The sequence below is a fragment of the Ammospiza caudacuta genome, chromosome 7 (genome assembly GCF_027887145.1).
Source record: "Ammospiza caudacuta isolate bAmmCau1 chromosome 7, bAmmCau1.pri, whole genome shotgun sequence".
Taxonomy (NCBI): Eukaryota; Metazoa; Chordata; class Aves; order Passeriformes; family Passerellidae; genus Ammospiza; species Ammospiza caudacuta.
In genome coordinates, this window is record NC_080599.1 from 463,564 (window position 1) to 485,682 (window position 22,119).

Below are 22,119 nucleotides of genomic sequence, written 5' to 3' on the forward strand. Positions count from 1 at the left end.
AGGACAAGACCCGGCAATTAGGAGGCCAATGAATGCTCTGGGCAGCAGAAGAACCCTCAGCAGAGTTCTTTGGACAATCATGGACTGGCCACACCTACACTGCAGCCTCACTGGCAATGTTTTCTATGTACAGTAGACTTTCAAAAGAAGCTGTTTGAGGGAAAGGTGAACTAAACACTCACTGTCTTCTCTTCAAGTAAGTCCAAATTCAGACGGAAAATAAGATGAAGATAAGCTCCAAAACAAACAGGCCTGCTGGGAACCCCAGCCAGCAGCCTGTTCCCTGACAGAAACCCCTTCCAAGGCCCTTCTGGGCATCAGGAACATGTGCTGTGGTTCCAGCTGCACCTGTGGGAGCAATGGGGAGCGTCAGCCCGTGCTGTGCTGCACTGCTGAGCTGGCAGCACGGTGTATGCGGGCAGGACGTTCTCCGTTTCCCCAGAGCTGGGGCCTGCAGGCACCTTGCCGCCCCTTGGCACAGGCTGTGCCACCCAACAAAGCCCAGCAGGCCGGGAGGAGAGCCCGGGGTCAGCAGGAAGCTGAGAGAAGGCCCTGCTCTAGAACTGAGGGAGTTCCACCAGAAGCAAACAAAGGTGGTAACTTGAAGAGATTCCCACTGTGCTCAAAGTTTGTCTGAGAAGACTAAGACGTGAGCTTGTCAAAAATCCCAGGAAATATCTGGGAAAAGGTTTTAGGTATGTTGGTTGTGACTAGGTACAAAGCTTCTGTGGGAAAAGAGCCTCTGCAGCAGGGTGGCTGGCTGAAGGGGTCTTACTTCTTTCTAGAATAAGGATTACCACTCAAATGCAATATTATTTTTTATTGTATGAGGGCAAAATATTTTCCAGAACTCTAAAAGTAGTTTCAAAAATACGGATGTGTTGTGGAAACAGGAACGAAACATTTGGGAATTTCTCTCTACAAGAGATATTTCTAAATATTTCTAAAAATGAAAAGTGAAGACAAAATGAGGTCACTTTTCCTGGATTCTAAAACTACTTAGAAAAATCTTCAACTACTATAGGAATTGGGAAGAAATATTTGGGGATGTGTCTCTACAGAAAAAGGATTTTGAAATATTTCTACAAATTTCTAATATTTAAAAGTGAGAAATGAAGCAAATGGGGTTTCTTTTTCTTGGGGGCCCCATGCTGCTGCCTGCCCCCTTGGCTCCCCCAGCCCTCGGGACCCCGCCGCTGGTCACAGCAGCCCCTGCCTGGCTCCTGCCTGCCAACACCATGGGCATCCACAGCTGCTCCTGGGCATGGAGCTCAGCCAGTGCTGCTGCCGGCCTGGCTTTGCTGCTGCTGCCACCCAAACACTGGGGTGATGGCACCTTCCCTTTAGTGCAACAAAAGAAAGGGCCATCACCTGGCCTGGCAGAGAGCAGGGTTAACTTCAGTGTTGTTTAAATGGCAGGGCCAGGGGTCTCATGGGAGGAAGGGACATGTTGGGCTCAGGAGGGGCTGGATGGCGCTACGCTGCTCCTGGGGTCTATAGAAGTAGTCGGGACGGGACAGAGGAGGATCAAAAAAGAAATGAAAGTAGCTTGGGGATATACATGAGGAGAGGAGGTGGCAGTGGGATCGCCAGGAGAATAGGAGATTTCCTTGTCGATAGCTGTTCTGCAGTCTTCTTCTCAGAACTCTTGACAGGGCTGCGCAGGCCCTTCTAACTGCTGGAGGAGCTGCTCCTGCTGTTTGGGTGTGACGTGCAGCCACTGTCTTACAACTCTTGTCCAGAGGTGGAACTGTGGAAAGAGGAGGTGGCTGAGGCCCCAGCTGCCAGTGGCACACAGGGAGCCTCCTGCACAGCAGGGCCCAGAGCTGGCAAGGCTCCCCAGCACAGCTGGAGCTGCTGGCACAGCTTGGCCCAGCTGCACAGCTGTCCCTCAAGGCCCCGGCCAGCAGGGCACGGCTCTGGGCAGGCTCCCTGGCCAGGAGCGGGCCCCAGAGCGCCTCTGCCTTTCAAGGGCAATCTCGTCCCTGCTCTTTCTCCTCCCCACCGAGCTTTGCCTCTGCCCTGTGCCCCTGGGGGTGCTCTTGGCCAGGCAGCCTCAGTGGGAGCCAGCACTGGCTGCAGTCCCAGAGGGCCCCCCAGGACAAGGCCCAGCAATTAGCAGGCCAATGAAAGCTCTGGGCAGCAGCAGAACCCTCAGCAGAGTTCTTTGGACAATCATGGACTGGCCACACCTACACTGCAGCCTCACTGGCAATGTTTTCTGTCTGTAGTACAATTTCAAAAGAAGCTGTTTGAGGGAAAGGTGATCTAAACACTCACCCTTTTCTCTTCCAGCAAGTCCATATTCGGACACAGCATAAGATGAATATCAGCTCCAAGAGAAGCAGGCCTGCCAGTAACCCTAACCAGAAGCCTGTTCCCTGATAGAAACCCCTTCCAAGGCCCTTCTGGGCATCAGGAACATGTGCTGTGGTTCCAGCTGCACCTGTGGGAGCAATGGGGAGCGTCAGCCCATGCTGTGCTGCACTGCTGAGCTGGCAGCATGGTGTATGCGGGCAGGACGTTTTCCATTTCCCCCAGAGCTGGGGCCTGCAGGCACCTTGCCGCCCCTTGGCACAGGCTGTGCCACCCAACAAAGCCCAGCAGGCCAGGAGGAGACCCCAGGAGCAGCGCACCTTCTTGGGCTGTCACTGCTTGGAGGGACACGGGCCAAACCCATCCCTGAGCAGCCACTGCCAGCCCTGGCCCTCCCTGCCCTGTGACAGCTCCCCCCGCCCCAGGGTGCAGAGTCAGGCCCTGTCAGGACCCAGTGCAGGCCCTGCCCAGTCGGGAGCCAAGGCTGGCTCTGGCCCTGGGCTTGCAGCAGGGCTCCCGCTTGGGGCTGCTCCTGTGCCTTGGGCCTCTGGGCACTCAGGGCCAGCTCTGGAGCAGCTGCAGCGGGAGGGACGTTGGTGCACGAGTCCCCTTACCCCAGGGCTGTGAACGAGCTCCAAAGGCGCCTCCAGCTCTGGCTGCTGTTGGGCTGTGCAAGGGCAGGCCCTGGGGGAAGAGCTGCAGCCACCCAGCCCTGCCAAGGGCTGAGACCTGCTGAGCCCGGCACAGAAATTACCTTCTGAGCCTGTACCCGTGCCTGTGTTTGGCTTGGCCTTCCTTCTTGCAGCAGGGGCTCCCAGTCGGCCTCTGCTTCGTTGGGGAAACACCTCCTTCTGTCCTGACTTTTGGCCTATCACTTGAGAAACAAAAAGTACACCTTAAAAGACGGAACTGTTCTCCATTACTTTGATGGCATGTTCAGGACGTCATGCTTATGCAAAATCTGAAAAAATCAACAAATCATCTAGGCTTTTTCCGCTGGGCCATGGCCCACCTTCCTCCAAACAGCTGCCAGTACTGAGCAGAAGTTGTGAGTGGATCGTGCAGGGCGAGGGCACACATGGCCATGGCTCTGTCCTGGCACCTGCAGCGATGCCCCCCTGGCTGAGCTCTGGGCTCTGAGCTGGCAGCTCTCTCAGGGGAAAGGCCTTGACGTACCCTCAGCATCTCCCAGAGGCTCAATCCTGAACGTGGGCTGGGAAGCCAGATCACCTTTACCAACAGGCTCAGCTGCAAAGAAAGGCAGGACACAACAGCTCCAATGGCACTGCTGAAGATTCTCCTTCAGGCCCAAGTGGCAGTGAAGGCACCTGGGTGATTGGTGCCCTCCAAGGCATTCCCTTGTCTCTGCCTTCCACTCAGGACCAGGGCCAGGGGGACCTCGTGCCTGCAGTGGCCCCACACTGGGATTGAAGGAGCGCCTTGCGGGGTTGTTGGGGCAGAAAGGACTCCCTGGAGCTGCCAGCACCTCCAAACCCAGCCCCAGGCAGGGCCGGGGCTTGGCAGTGGCAGCAGAAGCAGCTCGGGCTCCCTGGGGGCAGCAAAGGAGCTGAGAAAGGCTCAGCCCCCAGGCACAGCCCTGGGCCCAGCCCCTTCCCTCTCTTCTCTTCTCTGTGGCTGCACAGAGCACACAGAAGGACACAGTGCCATTGCACACAGGAGGAGGATGGACAGCTAAATGCCCCTTCCTCCCACTGACAGCAATCCTGTGGGATCCCTCAGGGCTCCAGAAGGGAGCAGGGTAAGGTTTCCAGAACTGATCAACCTTCAGAGGAACTTAAGGGAACTGGCTCATGAGTAAGCTCTTGCCACACTGCCACGGATTATTCTGTCAGGAAAGGTACATTCAAAACATGCCTCCAACATCTGGCAAGGTCTTCAAAGTACCTTTCACCAGCATTTCCAGCTAATCCAAGTCATGATCCCAGTCGAGAAGGGAGCACAGATGCTACAGAACCATTGCCATGGTGTGCTGGGATCCCCTTCTCCCTTGGGGAATTGGGCACTGCAAGGAGGTGGGGTAAGGCTGTGGGAGCCTGTGGCCCCTGGTCACTCTCCATGCTCTTTGCAGGTCCTGTGCAACATGCCTGGAGGGGCAGCTGGAGCAGCCCAGAGCCCTGGGGCTCTCTCCCTCTCACACAGGAAACCCTGACTAAATGCCTGGGGAAATCTGCAGTGCCACAGCTGTCACTCCCAACCTCCGTCCCTCCCTCCTGCTTGCCCACCTGCCCATGGAACAGCTCCCACAGCCCACGGGCACATAGCCAGGCCCTCTCAGGACACACTGGAGCCTTGCTCTCTCCCTCTGCCCTTTCCCCACCATGGGCACCCCGTGCAGCCGCTCCCAGGTTTCGGGACGTGTCTCCCACGGAGGGAGCCCAGCAGGACAGCTCAGTACCCGAGTGCACTGAGCCTGCTCGGGATAATTCCTCTGGGCTGTGCCCATCTTGTCTGGGCTGTGCCCGCAGTGCCAAGCAGCAGAGAGGGCAGCTCAAGCCTCCGCAAGGCTCAGGCCCAGAGGCACAGCAATTACCTCCTGTGGCTGTGCCTGGCATCGCCTTCCTTCCTGCAGGAAATGCCACCTTCCATAGAGCCTCTCTGTCCATCCCTTGTAAAGAAAGAGGCACAGCTGGATCAGATGGAATCATTGAACATCCAGGAGGTGGCCTCTTCAGGAGGCAATACTTGTCCAAGACATGGGTAAGGATCAGGAAAATCCTGATCCCCCCTGGCCTTTGGGGCTGGCTATGGCCCTCCCTCCTCGACGCAGCCACACCTCAGGATGTGACTGGGGACCGGGAAAATGCAGGGGATCCCTAGTGAGTTTTGGCTGCCTGTCAGCTGATGCCCAATGCCTTCCTGCAGAGGCTGGGGAGAAGCTGCAGCCAGGCCAGGCTGGGAAACAGCCCTGCAGGGCATGGAAGCAGCAGCAGGGTTCCAGCTGCCATGGATCCCTTCCTGCTGTTCCAGGCACGGCGTGTCCAGACGTGCAGCCAGAGCCCTTGGCTGCTGAGCCCCAGGACAAGGCTGAGGGAAATGCTCTCACCATTCCCTTTGAGCAGTTCTGTCACTATTCGTTTCAAGATGTTGTTTGGCTCATGGGGTTTCTTGTGTCCTGGGGCTTTGTTCTTCCCTCTCAGAGGACCTTAACAGAAAGTAGTTCCATTTCCTAGGAATGGATGCCACAGAAGCAGGGCTCAGCCTGTGGGGTCAGCAGGGACAACACTACTCACCCCTGCGATGGGAGCCAGGCCTCTGTGTAGGAATCATCACAGGGGCAGGAAAAGTCCTCCCTGCAGACACATCTGTAACACAACAGCCACACTAGCTTGTATAACCTGGTTGCTGTGAAGTTGTCAACAAGTATTACTGTGTAGGACAGTGAGAACATACCTGAAGGAGGCCCCAAAGGCTTCAACACTTTTCTCAACCAGTCTAATGGGGAAGCCTTTTGAGCAACCTCATCTAGAACGGAGCACAGATAAGAACATTTTTCAGGGTGTGTTGGGATCCCCTTCTGCCTTTGGGAATTGGGCACTGCAAGGGGGTCGGGTACAGCTGTGGGAGCCAGATGTAAATGGGTAAGGTCAAAATGCACAGGGGCCTTGGGAGCTCTGGGCAGGCTCCTGGTCACTCTGCACTCTCTTTCCATGCCCTGTGCAACATCCATGGTGGGGCGGCTGAAGCAACCCAGAGCCCTGGGAGCTCTCACTTCCACAGCTGCAACTCTTGCTAAATCCTTGGGGAAAACTGCAGCAGGAAGTGCCACAGCTATCCCCCTGTCCCCCTCCATCCCTCCTGCCCCTTCTCCATCCATTTCCACCTACTTCTGTCTCTCCAACCGTCTTTCCCCTAGGACAAATCCCCCAGCACACGGGCACATATCCAGGTCCTCTCAGGACACACTGGAGCCTTGCTCTCTCCCTCTGCCCTTTCCCCACCATGGGCACCCCGTGCAGCCGCTCCCAGGTTTCAGGACGTGTCTCCCACGGAGGGAGCCCAGCAGGACAGCTCAGTACCCGAGTGCCCTGAGCCTGCTCAAGACAATTCCTCTGGGCTGTGCCCGTCTTGTCCGGGCTGTACCCGCAGTGCCAAGCAGCAGAGAGGGCAGCTCAAGCCTCCGCAGGGCTCAGGCCCAGAGGCACAGCAATTACCTCCTGTGGCTGTGCCTGGCATCGCCTCCCTTCCTGCAGAAGAGGCTGTCCATGAGACACTGCTTCCTCCAGGAAATGCTTCCTTCTGCACAGCCTCTCCATCTGCTTCTGGAGAAAAGAGAGAGCTGGATCAGATTGGGCTGTTCCCCATTGGAGAGGTGGCATCTTCAGGAGGCAATGCCTCTCAAAGACATGGTTAAGATTCAAGAAATCCCTTTCAACTTTTTGGGTAGGCCAAGGTTCTCCCTTCTCCATATAGGTGCCCCTTCTGATTTGCCTGGAGATGGGAAATTGCAGGGCATCTCATGCCTGTGGTGCAGTTTTGGCTGCCTGTCAGCTGATGACCAATGCCTTCCTGCAGAGGCTGGGGAGAAGCTGCAGCCAGGCCAGGCTGGGAAACTGCCCTGCAGGGCATGGAAGCAGCAGCAGGGCAGTGAGGCTGCCATGGATCCCTTCCTGCTGTGCCGGGCTCGGCATGTGCAGATATGCCGCCAAAGCCTCGGCTGCTGAGCTCCAGGTGAAGGCTGAGGGAATGCACCCACCTTGTCCTGCCTGCTGCATCTCCTTCAGCATTTCCCCCATGTATTCAGATGGCTCATGGGGTTTCTTCTGTCCTGTAGCTTTGTTCTTTCCCCTTGGAGGACCTTGGAGCAACACGGTTCCATTTCCCATGAATGGATGCCACAAAAGAAGGGCTCAGCCTGTGGGGTCAGCAGGGACACACTACTCACCCCTGCGACGGGAGACTGGCTTCTGTGTAGGAATCATCACAGGGACAGGAAAAGTCCTCCCTGCAGACACATCTGTAACACATCAGCCACAGAAGCTTCTGCCATCTCTGCTCAGCTGCACGGGCACCACTGAGCCGCAGGAGCGGTGAGGGGATCGCGCAGGGCGAGGGCACACATGTGCATGGCCCTGTCCTGGCACCTGCAGCGATGCCCCCCTGGCCGAGCTTTGGGCTCTTAGCTGGCAGCTCTCCCAGGGGAAAGGCCTTGACCTACCCTCACCATCTCCCGGGGGCTCAGTTGTGGATGTCGTTTGGGAAGCCAGATCGCCTTCACCAACAGGTTCAGCTGCAAAGAAAGGCAGGACAGAACATCACCTGTGGCACTGTAGGAGATCCTCAGGCTGCAGGCAAGGCTCAGCCCTGGGGCACAGCCCTGGGCCTGACCCCTGCCCATTCTGCTCTTCTCTGTGACTGCACACAGCACACGGAAGGACACAGTGGCATTGCACACGGGAGGAGGATGGACAGCTAAATGCTCCTTCCTCCCACTGACAGCGATCCTGTGTGATCCCTCGGTGCTCCAGAAAGAAGCAGGCAAGGTTTACAGAATTCTTCAGCCCTGATTTAACGTTAACACAAATGGCCGATGGGTGAGCTCTTGCCACATGGACACTGATTATTTTGCCAGTAAAAAGGGAAATTAAGAACTTGCCTCCGGCATTCGCCATGACATTCAAAGTGTCATTCACCTGGACTTCCAAATCTTCCAAGGCATGATCCAAATCTAGAATGGAGCAAAGACCTGAACCATTTCATTTGTGTGCTGGGATCCCCTTCTGCTTTGGGAATTGGGCACTGCAAGGGAGTCAGGTAAGGCCGTGGGAGCCAGGTGTGAATGGGTAAGGTCAAAATGCACAAGGGCCTCGGGAGTTCTGGGCAGGCTCCTGGTCACTCTGTGCCCTCTTTCCATGCCCTGTGCAACATCCATGGTGGGGCGGCTGAAGCAACCCAGAGCCCTGGGAGCTCTCACTTCCACAGCTGCAACTCTTGCTAAATCCCTGGGGAAAACTGCAGCAGGCAGTGCCACAGCTATCCCCCTCCATCCCCCTTCTGCACTTTCTCCCTCCCTTTCTACCTACTTCAGTCTCTCCAACCATCTTTCCCCTGGGACAAATTCCCCAGCACACAGGCACATGGCCAGGCCCTCTCAGGACACACTGGAGCCTTGCTCTCTCCCTCTGCCCTTTTCCCACCATGGGCACCCCATGCAGCCCCTCACAGGTTTCAGGACGTGTCACCCACGGAGGGAGCCCAGCAGGACAGCTCAGTACCCAAGTGCCCTGAGCCTGCTCGGGATAATTCCTCTGGGCTGTGCCCATCTTGTCCGGGCTGTACCCGCAGTGCCAAGCAGCAGAGAGGGCAGCTCAAGCCTCCGCAGGGCTCAGGCCCAGAGGCAGAGTAATTACCTCCTGTGGCTGTGCCTGGCATCGCCTCCCTTCCTGCAGAAGAGGCTGTCCATGAGCCACTGCTTCTTCCAGGAAATGCTTCCTTCTGCACAGCCTCTCCATCTGCTTCTGGAGAAAAGAGAGAGCTGGATCAGATTGGGCTGTTCCCCATTGGAGAGGTGGCATCTTCAGGAGGCAATGCCTCTCAAAGACATGGTTAAGATTCAAGAAATCCCTTTCAACTTTTTGGGTAGGCCAAGGTTCTCCCTTCTCCATATAGGTGCCCCTTCTGATTTGCCTGGAGATGGGAAATTGCAGGGCATCTCATGCCTGTGGTGCAGTTTTGGCTGCCTGTCAGCTGATGACCAATGCCTTCCTGCAGAGGCTGGGGAGAAGCTGCAGCCAGGCCAGGCTGGGAAACTGCCCTGCAGGGCATGGAAGCAGCAGCGGGGCAGTGAGGCTGCCATGGATCCCTTCCTGCTGTGCCGGGCTCGGCATGTGCAGATGTGCAGCCAGAGCCCTTGGCTGCTGAGCCCCAGGTGAAGGCTGAGGGAATGCACCCACCTTGTCCTGCCTGCTGCATCTCCTTCAGCATTTCCCCCATGTATTCAGATGGCTCATGGGGTTTCTTCTGTCCTGTAGCTTTGTTCTTTCCCCTTGGAGGACCTTGGAGCAACACGGTTCCATTTCCCATGAATGGATGCCACAAAAGAAGGGCTCAGCCTGTGGGGTCAGCAGGGACACACTACTCACCCCTGCGACGGGAGACTGGCTTCTGTGTAGGAATCATCACAGGGACAGGAAAAGTCCTCCCTGCAGACACATCTGTAACACATCAGCCACAGAAGCTTCTGCCATCTCTGCTCAGCTGCACGGGCACCACTGAGCCGCAGGAGCGGTGAGGGGATCGCGCAAGGCGAGGGCACACATGTGCATGGCTCTGTCCTGGCACCTGCAGCGATGCCCCACTGGCTGAGCTTTGGGCTCTGAGCTGGCAGCTCTCTCAGGGGAAAGGCCTTGACCTACCCTCACCATCTCCCGGGGGCTCAGTCGTGGATGTGGTTTGGGAAGCCAGATCACCTTCACCAACAGGTTCAGCTGCAAAGAAAGGCAGGACAGAACATCACCTGTGGCACTGTAGGAGATCCTCAGGCTGCAGGCAAGGCTCAGCCCTGGGCACAGCCCTGGGCCTGACCCCTGCCCATTCTGCTCTTCTCTGTGACTGCACACAGCACACGGAAGGACACAGTGGCATTGCACACGGGAGGAAGATGGACAGCTAAATGCTCCTTCCTCCCACTGACAGCGATCCTGTGTGATCCCTTGGTGCTCCAGAAAGGAGCGGGGCAAGGTTTACAGAATTCTTCAGCCCTGATTTAACGTTAACACAAATGGCCGATGGGTGAGCTCTTGCCACATGGACACTGATTATTTTGCCAGTAAAAAGGGAAATTCAGAACTTGCCTCTGGCATTCGCCAAGACATTCAAAGTGTCATTCACCTGGACTTCCAAATCTTCCAAGGTGTGATCCAAATCTAGAATGGAGCAAAGACCTGAACCATTTCATTTGTGTGCTGGGAGCCCCTTCTGCCTTTGGGAACAGGGCACTGCAAGGGGGTTGGTTAAAGCTACGGGACCTAGATGTGAATGGACAAGGCCAAACTGCACAGGGGCCCGGGGAGCTCTGGCCTGGCTCCTGGTCACTCTGCACCCTCTATGCAGGCCCTGTGACACATCCCTGGAGAGGAAACTGGGGCTGCCCAGGGCCATGGGGGCTCTCTCCCTGCCCCAGAGGAAACCCTTCCTAAAGGCCTGGGGAAAACCATCCCCAGCACTTCCCGGGGAGCAGGGAGCGCTGTCCCTGGAAAGGGGAGCCAGGCTGCCAGCTCACGTGCTCGCCACGCTTGCAGCGGAGCAGCCTGGGCAGCCCTGGCAGGCAGGGCCACGGCCAGGAGGAGCAGGAGGAAGAGGCGCAGAGCAAGGGCCATGGTGCCTTGCCCTCTGCCAGTCCCGCAGCTCTTGCTGCCACCACTGTCCTGACAGTGCTGTCCCAATGTCAGCACCACTGCTGCCACCGCCGCTGCTGCCGCAACAGTTGTGCTCAAGGACTGAGTGCTCGCTCCTTGTGCTGCTGTGCAACCACCGGGTCTGGCATCTCTGTGACCTTAGAGCCAACTGTGACCTCAGCCTTCTGTGAGCTCTGAGCCTACTGTGAGCTCATGGCCTCAGCTGTACCCCAGAGTGTGCCCGCATCTGTACAAATGGGCTGCCTTGATTGTTTTTGTGTATCCCAGGTCCATTGCTCAGCAAAACCTTAATTGTCACCTGCTGACATTGTGGGTCAGACTGTGTCCATGGAGATGCTGTTGATGGCTTCCCTCTTTTCCTGGGCTTGCCACTGGAGGAGGTCCAGGCCCAGATGATGCCAGGGAAGGAAATGTGCCCTCAGCACAGGGACGCTCAGCATGGGCTCCCCCAGCCCTCGGGACCCTGCCGCTGGTCACAGCAGCCCCTGCCTGGCTCCTGCCTGCCCACACCGTGGGCATCCATGGCTGCTCCTGGGCATGGGGCTGAGCCAATGTGGCTGCCAGATGGGCTTTGCTGCTGCTGCCACCCGGACATTGGGCTGACAGCTCCATCTCTTTATTGCAACAGAAATGCTGGGCCAAGCTCTGCCCACCTTCAGTAGGGGCCAGAGATCAGGGCCAGTGCCTTCAGGGGGAGAGGACCTTGTTTGGGTGGTGGCAGCACCTGCACAGCAACAAGTTGGTAAAGCAACTGTGACAGGGGCATCGGGCATGGGCATGGCGATGGGGAATGTCTGGTACAGGTGTCCCAGACTGAGGCGTTTGGCTGCTCCTGTGAAGCTGCAGATGGACGTCTGTTGAGACAGGAGGTTGCTGAGCTCCCAGTTGCAGCTGGCACACAGAGACCCTCCTGCCCAGCAGGAGATTCCCACTGTGCTCAAAGTTTGCCTCTGAAGACTGAGAGGTGAGCTTCTCAGAAATCCCAGAAAATATCAGGGAAAAGGTTTTACGTTGGTTGTTGATGCTCAGTAAGGATGTCCAGTGGGAAAAGAGCCTCTCCAGTACGCTGGGTGCCTTGTGATGACTTAGTTCTTCTTAGAGTAAAGATCACCAATTAAATGCAGTTTTATTTTTTATTCTGCAAGTATTAAAGTGTTCTAGATTTTTCAGAATTCTACAACTACTTTGAAAAATCCTGAACTCCTGTGGGAAAAGGGAAGAAAGATATGGGGATTTTTTTTCAACAAAAACTGTTTCTGAATATTTTGAACAATTTCTGCTTTGTAAAAATGTAAAATGAAGACAAAATGGGGTCGCTTTTTCTCAGGAGCCCCGTGCCCAGTAGCTGTCTGCCCAGTCCTGGCTGTGCCCAGACAAGCAGCTCTGCCAGCGCTGGTGGTAGCACACAGACACCTGAGCTGAAGGCCAAAGATGTTGGTGGACTCAGGCCCTTCCCTGTCAGGAGGGCTGCAACTCCTGGCCTGGCTGGACACCAGGGCCAGCACCTTTGGGGACAGAGGGTCCTGTTCTGGGTGGTGGAGGCAACAGCATGTCCCCAGCAACAAGCTGGTAATGCAGCTGTGGGGAAGGGACAATGGACACTGGCACGGAGATGCAAGATGACAAGTCCAGTTGATTCTAGAAGTGTAAAAATGTTCAAAGTTATTCTGAATTCTAAAACTACTTATAAAAATCCTTAACTATTATGGAAAAAGGGGGACAAATTTTGGTGATTTCTTTATTAGGAAAAAAATAATCCCTAACTATTTCTAAAAGTTTCTAATTAATAAAATGACGAACTAAGCAAAAATATGGTGTCTCAGGAGCCCCATGCTTGGCCACTGCCTGCCCACCCATGGCTGTGCCCAGACAAACAGCTCAGCCTTTGCTGGTGGTAGCTCATGGACACATGAGCTGAAGGCCAAAGACATTGCTGTACTCAGGCCCTTCCCTGTCTGGAGGGCTGCATCTCCTGGCCTGGCTGTAGAGCAGAGCCAGCCCCAGTGGGGACAGAGGGTCCTGTTCTGGGTGGTGGTGGCAACAGCATGACCCCAGCAACAAACTGGTATTGCAGCCATGGCAGGGACAACGGACACTGCCACGGAAATGAGAAATGACAGGTCGAGTTCTCCCTGCCTGAGTTATTTGGCTGTCTTGTGAAGCTGCAGAGGCGCTCCTGTGAAGAAAGAGGGTGGCTGAGGCCCCAGCTGCCAGTGGCACACAGGGAGCCTCCTGCACAGCAGGGCCCAGAGCTGGCAAGGCTCCCCAGCATGGCTGGAGCTGCTGGCACAGCTTGGCCCAGCTGCACAGCTGTCCCTCAAGGCCCCGGCCAGCAGGGCATGGCTCTGGGCAGGCTCCCTGGCCAGGAGCGGGCCCCAGAGCGCCTCTGCCTTTCAAGGGCAATCTCGTCCCTGCTCTTTCTCCTCCCCACCGTGCTTTGCCTCTGCCCTGTGCCCCTGGGGGTGCTCTTGGCCAGGCAGCCTCAGTGGGAGCCAGCACTGGCTGCAGCCCCAGAGGGCCCCCCAGGACAAGGCCCAGCAATTAGGAGGCCAATGAAAGCTCACGGTGGGCGAAGTACCACTTGCGCTGAAAACCCCTCTGAATAAATAAGCGTGGGTAGCCTCTGTCGCTCTTGGAAAAGAGCACTGCATACACACACGCTGGATAATCCCCTCATTTTAAACTCTTTCTGCCTCTCAGTGGCAGGATTTTTTGTTGTTCTTGCTTTTACAGGAGAACCCCGAGGGACATGAGAATCATCTGAAAACATGATAACCTTGCTAATACTTTTCTGCATTTTACCACAATTTCATGGACAACCCCCTGGTGAGCAGCTGTGACCCGAAGCCATCGTTCAGCACACCAGTGTCCTTGGAACCTATCCCAAGGGCCGTTACCCGAGCCTTGCAACCCTAGTGCAGCATGACTCCAAGGTTTACCGCCCAAATGAGTGGAGATGGGACCAGAATGAGTTGATCAGAACCCTGACGGGAACGGTTGGTGAGTCAATTGTGGTAACATGCAGAAAGGTGGAAGGAACCCTCCATGAAAGAGCCACCTCCATCATAATTGCTGGAAATTTTATGGAAGCAGGTGGAAGGAATCATCTGGACATCCCCTCAGCAAAATTATGTCCCACGAAGAAATGGGGGTGTTCCAATATAGAAAGTCCCCTTACTCTGTGTTGTCACCAGGAACATGTTTGTAGTTATGTTTCCAATACCAAAACCACCAATGTTGCAATTACAAGGGATTGTAATGATGAATCACTTGATTGCTGGTACAGTTTTACTTTGGTCAAACCCACTTATGTGACATGCCGCTGGGATGATGACACAGCTAGTCCATTAGGACTAAGAGGCTTGGTTTACACATTCAAGATAAACACTGTACCAAAACCCACACCGAGTGCTGTAATTACACTCTCTCAGACCCAAAGTGTGAACCTTTTTTCTAACATCACACCCCAATTGGCAGAGGCAACAGGGAACCCCTTCGAGTGGCCCTGGTCTCAAGCCTTCCTACAATCCACCAGATCTATGGGAAATGTCACGGGTCTGAACTTACTAACAGTAGTCACACATGAAGATAAGTTGTACACTGGACAAGAATGGGAGAAACACAAAACCTGGGAGTTTCAAGGAGTAGTGGGTGAACTAATTAGTGTTAGGTGTTGAATGGTTAATGGGTCTGACTACAGCAAAGCAATGTCTCTCAGTGCTTCTACAGATTGGGAAAACAAACAGAAGCAAATCTGTACGCATCCAAGTGTACGGGATTGCTGGCACAGCTTCACATTAACCCATACTACAGAGGTAATTTATCTCTGGTCCAAGGATACTCAAGGCCTTTCTTTCAAATTTGTAATAAATGCTGAAACCACTGTTACCACTGTCACCACTTCATCCGCACCACCGGTCATACTTATCCCAAGAATTTTCAAGGTTGGACCTTATGTAATCAGGAAAACTGGCCAACAACAAATATTGTTCAATCCGGCATGGTCTCTCAAACAGGTCAAATTGCTAATGCAGAACAATGTTTCAGATATTCAGCCAGCCTGTTCTCCATTTCTGCAAACTTCTTTTGAAGGCTGGATCACTTGGCTTTGGAAACGAAGCTCCTTTAAGAGAACACCAAGGGATGTGACCGGTGTTGTGGGTACAGGATTGGAAATTCTGAATAGCATTGATTCTGAAGTACTAATGAGCAAATTGGCTGCTACAACTAGAGACCTGACCAAATTACAGCAACCACTGAGGTCATCTCTGTCAGCCTTGGGGACACACCAGTGGCTGCTGTCAAACATTTTGCCAAATTGGGAAAGAGTGAATGTGAATGATCACAAATTGCTAATTGATGCACTTAGTGCTACACAGAACAATGTTTCCTTAGCCCTCAGCTGGATCCAGGCACAATTGTGGATGCAATCAGTCTCTGCTGCAATTATAAGAGAGGGCGAGGAAGGCACCTTCCCCACAGAAATTCGGAAAATAATCTGGGACAGTGCCACTGAATTTGAAAGAGAATTTCAATCCTGGTGGAACCTGGTGAACTTTACCTATGATCCCATTTCAAACACAGCCACTTCTTTTGTTTTAACCATACGCAATGCTTCTGTACATTTGGTCTTCCCTGTTATTGCATTAGGATTAAACCATGACGGAGCTGTTCTCTATCCTACTGAATTAAGGAGATGGGCCCGTCAGGTCAATGACAAATGGCAAACTGTTAATCTGGAAACTTGTATTGTCTGAGAACAGCAAGGGTTCATCTGTGCAAGCAATGCAATTGTAGCTCAGGATATCTGTTTAGCCACAGAGCAAAACATCTGTCATTTTGAGATTCGTCCACATGAGGATACCCAGACAGTTCTTATACACATAGGCAATGGCTGTGCATTCTTTAGAACTATATGTGATTCTGTTTTTGTAGAAGATGTTGTGGTAGATACAAAGAATCACTCAAACTTCTGTGCTTGTAACTTTACTAAGATAGTAGGATGTGATTTCTCCTACGAAGCTCCAGTTACCTCTCACTACCTATTGCAATCAAACTACACACTGATTCACAAGCTGATGCCCACTCCTATCGGAATGAACCTCACCCTCGTGAGACAACTGCTGCTGCATCAGGACCTGGTTGACATCCTCGAGAAAATCAAGGACAGCGGACAGAAGACTCTGGTGACTGTTCATCACACTGTGAGACAAATACACCGGGTTATGGAGGGGGTAAAGCAGGATGCTGAGCATAGGTGGTGGGATACTCTCTTTGGGTGGTCACCTACTGCCACAGGTGTTCTGAACAGTGTGTGCCATCCAATTGTTGTTCTTTTGATCCTAGTTACGCTTGGCTTTATCTTGTCAGCAGCCCTATTCATTTTGAATTGGAGAATGATGAAAAAGCTTAAGAGACTGTCAACTGTAGTCAATGCACACTGCTTAGCTGATGTACTCTATACAATAGATGTCCCCAAAACACTTGACACAAAACAATTATGAATCAAGCATATGTGCTTAAGAACAATTTCTTAATTATCAAGTATGATTTACAGAAAGTTACATTGATTTTTAGAAAATAATTTTTAAAAGACAATGCTTATACTATGATTTGCTTGTTGTTTTGATTATTTGTGATTTGTTTAAATAATTATTGAAATTTTTAAACAAATGATATTGTTTTATTAATTAACCATTTTTGAAATTGTTATGATTAATCATTTTTTGAAATTGTTACAAAAGAATAACCACGTGTGAAAATTGTTAGGATGATCAATATTAATTATGTTTATGTTTATTGGTTCCCTTTTCCCTCTCTCTCTCTTTTCCTTTTCTTTTCTTTCTCTTTCCTTTTATCCCCTCTTTTCTGTCATCCCTACTTTTCCAGGGTTATGCTACCGACTTGCAACAAGTCTCAAAGATTTATCAATGGCACTCCAGAGTTCTGCTGATGAAGATCCCTCAAGACAATCGTGAATCACGCAGTCGTGTGAGAGTCTATCCGAAAATCCTTCATTTTTACCTCACAATTGTCATGAAGAGAAAAGACCCCCGAAAGGTTAAAAATTGTTGAGCCAGTTGGGAAAGAAAGTCTCATGCTTATTCAGTGTGTTCACAGATGGTGTTTGCAGAACATGCCATGCTGAACTCGAAAGGGGCGTGCTGCCATTTTCTGAACAATGGATCTGGACTTTTTCCCTACATCCTGACGTGGCTGGTCTGAGCTCTGGGGTGGCTTCCCCCTCCAAAAGAAGACCCCTCTTGCCTGCCTTCAACTATCGTGACAGACAAACAGAGATGCTAATCCCCTCATGAAGGAACCAAGACAAGACAAGAAACCCCCTTGGCACCCCCTGGCACCCCCCTGGCACCCCCTTCCAGAGACTGGGACTGAACCCCCCCCCAGCTCGGGGAGGGGGGGAAAAACTGCCCAGAATAAACGTACCTGCCAGCATTCGGCCATGAAAACAATGGAATAAACATCCCCCTCCTCCTGTTCCTATTCTTTTCCCCTCCATGGAAACCTCATTTTGGCCACCCTTCCCCCAACAAAAAACGGTATATTTTTGGGTGCAATCCGACCATCCTTTGCGATCTCCCCGAGACATGCACCAGTGAGCTTCGACGGCTGGACCCCCGAAGGACAACGACATGTTTTGGTAGCTATAGCCCCTACCTGACCCTTCTTTCCTCCCTCTTCCCTTGTCTTACCCTTTTCTTCCCTAGATTCCCTAACCAAACGCATATTCAGCTGTGATTATTATCAATAAAATTGCATTTTGTTGATTTGTTACTGCAAAGCCCCTGTGCCTTGTTGGTTATTTTTGCACCAAAAAAATCATCCGTCACCCATTCATTCGGGCAGACTTGACACCCCCGAGCCCGGAGCCTCCCCAGGGCCGAGGGCTCCGCGGGGCTTGGCCAGCACTGCCTGGTCCAGCTCGGGAGGTGCTGCTCCCACCCCTGGCTGCCAGACCAGCAGGATGGATAGGAAGAGCTGCCTGCCAGCCCTGCTGCCAAGGCAGAGTGAGAACAAATTTGGATAATAAAAGCTGGAATAAGGAGATGCCTTGGAGAGGGCGCTGGAATAGTGCTTTGCGAAGCTTCAATTTAAAGCCTTGTTTCTACAGCTAATGCAGTCGTAAGGGACATTAGCCTAATTTCTGTCAAGAGAACTTGTCAACACTGCAGTATTTAAGATAGACACTAAAGATGTGTTTTATCTCACAGATAGATCACTAGGAAAGGAAGGAGATGTGCCACACTTGGTTCACAGGAAAATAAATTGACATTCTCCCTGGGCCTAATTGGTGGATGCTGTTTTATAACACGACATGCACGAGCAGCCTCCCATTTAATCAGTATGCAGCTGAGATTGGTGCCAAATCCACTAGATAGTGGGGTTAGATACAGGAACCCACAGGGACATGCTTCAAATGGGCACCCAAGGACACAGAGCTGGGTATTTTCCAGCCACAGAGTATCTGAAACATTGGGCCATGTCCTGAAGGGTCAGGTCCTTCTACTGATGGTGCTCACCAGCTGAGCCACAGCTAGCGGGGTGGGATTTCAGGGTCAAGGGGAGAAAACTGGTGATAGAAGAAAACTGTCTTGGCTTCCTCAGGACCACCAGCAAGAACTCATCTGCCTGGTTTTTAGAGACAGTCCATGGTGAGTCAACAGAAAGCTAAGAAAAGAGAGGTTGTACCCTGCAGCTTTAGGAGAGCATGCTCCTGCTCCCATCATACCCCACTTTGGAGAACTAAAATATTCCCAGGAGTCCGAGTATATTAAGGCTGGCATGGCTCCACATGTCCCACGTGCCAGCCTTGGAGCTGGGTTGGAGACATGCCCAAGAGAATGCTGGTGCCACGGCACAAAGGCTTGTCCCAGACTTGCAGCTTCTGCAGTGGAAAGTTGAAAATGCCCTTTTATTTGCAGTTGTTACACGGAAATAACAGCCATGTAACCTTGTCCCAGCCTTGGAACAGAAATCAGTTTGCAGAGGAAGCCTGAGGGAGCGCGACCCTGAGCTGCAGGCTCGAGGGCAGGAGGGTGGCTCTGCTCTGCCATGGATTCTGCACTTGCAGAAGAACTAAATCACTACAGCAGCCAGAAATGTCCCTCGGGAAGGAAATCCTCTCAAAGACAAATCAATAACTCAGTGTAATTTTAGCATGCAGCCAGGAGAATTTACATTGCCACGAAGGCTGAGAGCTCTGCCACAGAGACAGAGGCACAGCATCATCAAACAGCCCTGCAGCAGACCCTGCACAGAGCTCGGGCTCTGGGCGTTCACTGCCAAGCCACGAGGCTGGGCTCTGCATTTTGGGACCCCAGAGACCCAAATCACAGGGACAGCAGCAGGGATGTGGTCCAGCCAAACTCCCTTGGGACAAACCCACCCTTCCCTTTTCTCCTCTGCGGCAGCAAGGCTGCAATCATGGCAGTGCTGGCAAACACTCCAGATCCTCCACTCCAGGGTGAGACACACAAAGCTCAGCTAAACCAGGCTCAGGAGCAGAGGGGGAGTGCTCCAGCCACAGCCCCCATCCCTGGCCAGGGGGTTCCCACCAGCCAAGCCACCCATGAAACAGCACAACAAGGATGTGCTGCAGCCCCCAGTGATTAATGAGACTGCAATTTATGTAATTATATTAATGCTAAGTACACTCGGAGCAGTAAGTTCAAGGGAATTGATGACACTGTAGAGGACAGTTCAACACTTAGCAGTAACTCCAGCAAAAAGGGGGGAGAAAAAAAAGCCCCTAATTATTCAGTAGCTCTTTTCCCAGATTCTCAGGGTCAGTTTGGCGGAGAAGGTCGCCTGAATTATATTTTCGTTTCCAGAACATCAACAGAATTGCTAAGTGAGTTCCAGTGGCAGTGTCAGAGCCTGCCCATTGTTATGGGTGCCAGCCCTGTCCCCTCCCCAGCTCTGCAGGGCCAGGCAGGGCTGGGCTGCCGTGTCCCTGCCAGCGCTGCCACCACTGAGCCCTGCTATCCTGGGGACACAGGACCAGCTCCTGTGCCAGTGTTTGTCCTGGTCCCCAGCACGGACAGACAAACTGCAACAACCAGCTCCTCAGAAGCCAGGTGTAGCTTCCATGTGTGAAGGTGCAGGAGCCTGTCCAGGATAAGCCTGAGGAGCAAACAGCTCGGTCCAGCCAGCAGAGGTTTGTGCACAGCCAGCCCTCTGCAGAGTGCCTGTTGGCACAGCCACAGCCCCTGGCAGATGTGGAGCCTGTGCCAGGGCATGCAGAGCTGGCAAGGACTGTGCCCACACACAGAGCTCTTCTCCTGTACGCCCACCTGGAGCCACGGAAGCATTTTGGAGCACCCGTGCTGGCCACAGTCCTGTCACTCCTCACAGGTTCCTTTGGTGCCAACAAGCTCTCACACAGATTGTGCCATCAGTGCTGATGTGCTCCAAGAGCCTCAGTCTGCAAATCCAGCTTTACAGCAGTTACCAATGCACACTGGGCTTCTGCATTGCTTCATTGAGACTTGAACCTTTACAGGGGCTTGGAGTGCCAGGATACAGGGAATGGCTTCCACTGCCAGAGGGCAGGGATGGATGGGATATTGGGAATCAGGAATTGTTCCCTGGGAGGGTGGGCAGGCCCTGGCACAGGTGCCCAGAGCAACTGGGGCTGCCCCTGGATCCCTGGCAGTGCCCAGGGCCAGGCTGGACACTGGGGCTTGGAGCAGCCTGGGATGGTGGAAGGTGTCCCTGCCATGGCAGGGGATTGGAATTGGATGAGCTTCAAGGTTCCCTTCCAACCCAAACCATTCTGGGATCCAATGACTCTGCACCTCTGAAATGCTGAGATCTGCCTGCAGAGCTGCCCCAAGGGCCAAGGTCAGTGCTGGAAGCTAAAGGTGCATCATGACCACCCCACACAAAGCCAGGACAATGACTTGTTTTGCTCCTACAACACACAACACGAAGCTTCCTGAAAAGCCAGGGCAGAAGAACTGCAAAGACTACACAAAAGAGAAGACCCCACAAGCCTCATGTGCCCCCTGTGTCTGATTGAAAACCAAACTGAATTAAATGAGCCGTCACAAGTTTGGTGTCTCAGGATTGCACTCAGAGCTCTCCTGGTGCCTTCCACGCTCAGCAGCCGCATCCAGCAAGAGGGAACATGCAGAAGGCAACTCAGTGATGATTAGGAAGACACATATGAAGTTATCCATCACAGAGCAACCTGTGTGCACCTACATGTCCTGCAATACAATCAGAAATCAATAGCAAGATGCAGAAATCCTCAACCACTCAGTAAAATATAAAGAACAATTGTAATATTGATTTTAAAAGCACCACTGTAAAGACAGTTGAGAAGAAGCCTGAGAAAGCAAAGCAAAATGCCTGAGTTGAAACCTTTTATTTATTTTCCCTCAGAAAGACATTAATAATGGATTTTCAATGCAAGAAGAAAAACTGAAACCCACACCAGATTCTCCTGGTAATAACAGCTTTCTGCAAAGCCCAGCTATTAATGTAACAGGGACGTCCATCAATCAAGCACACAGAAAGTACTTTGAGAGCTAAAAAAAGAGCATGCAAACATCTGCTTTTGGCAACTTAAATTTTACCCTTAAGCACAAGGAACATAATAAATTAACAGGAGGTTGGGCTTGACCTTGTTTTCCTCCATCCTGCGCCTAAATGCTGAGGATAAAGATGAAGGTACACAACATGCTGCTGCAGGGATATGTCATGACAAAAAGCGGGCAAAAGGAGCACAATTTCATTTGTGTTTTCATTTGAGAACACTGGTGCAAGAGGACACCAAGCAGGGGTGTAGCATCTCCCTGTGTGCAGTTCAGGGAGCTCCTGTGAACCCTTTTCCACCTCCAGCATCCTCAGCACATCCAAGACTGCTGGAGTGGTCCCACAGTGGAGTGACAATGTGCCAGTGTGCTCCAAGGTTCCCATCGCTCCCTCCTTGCTCAGCTCCTACCCTGCTCCCCGTGGAGCTGTGGTGATTTTGGCAGCTCCTCAGTCCCTCAGTGTTCTCTTCAACCATCACATCACACTTGGGGTCCATCCACACAGCCAAGCACTGCCTGGGGTGTCCCAGCAATCCCAGAAAAGCTGGATTGGCACCAGGGGAACGGCTGCAGAAAGCAGCTGGGGTGTCCCCACACCTCCAGTGTCTCCCCCCTTGTAAAACACAGCAGGTCAGAGCAAGTGCTGGAGATAATGAACACAATTTATGGATTCCAGCACAGGAGGCTGCAGGCATGGCTGCAACTAAGTCTTAATAAATTCTGAAGAGTGACACCATAAAATGGCATTTTGGAAGGCTGTATTTATTGTCTCCCCATGCTTCCATCTCCAAGGTACCACGCTACACTTAATAACAGTTTTCTCCCCAGCTGCCAGTGTTGCAAACCCTGACAGGCTAATGGTCGGGCCA

General features: G+C 52.8%; 1 pseudogene; it reads right to left on the reverse strand.

The window, feature by feature from the left end:
* The window catches only part of LOC131560141 (zinc finger protein 850-like), an 886,257-nt pseudogene that overhangs the window by 137,030 nt on the left and 727,108 nt on the right, over positions 1-22,119 (reverse strand).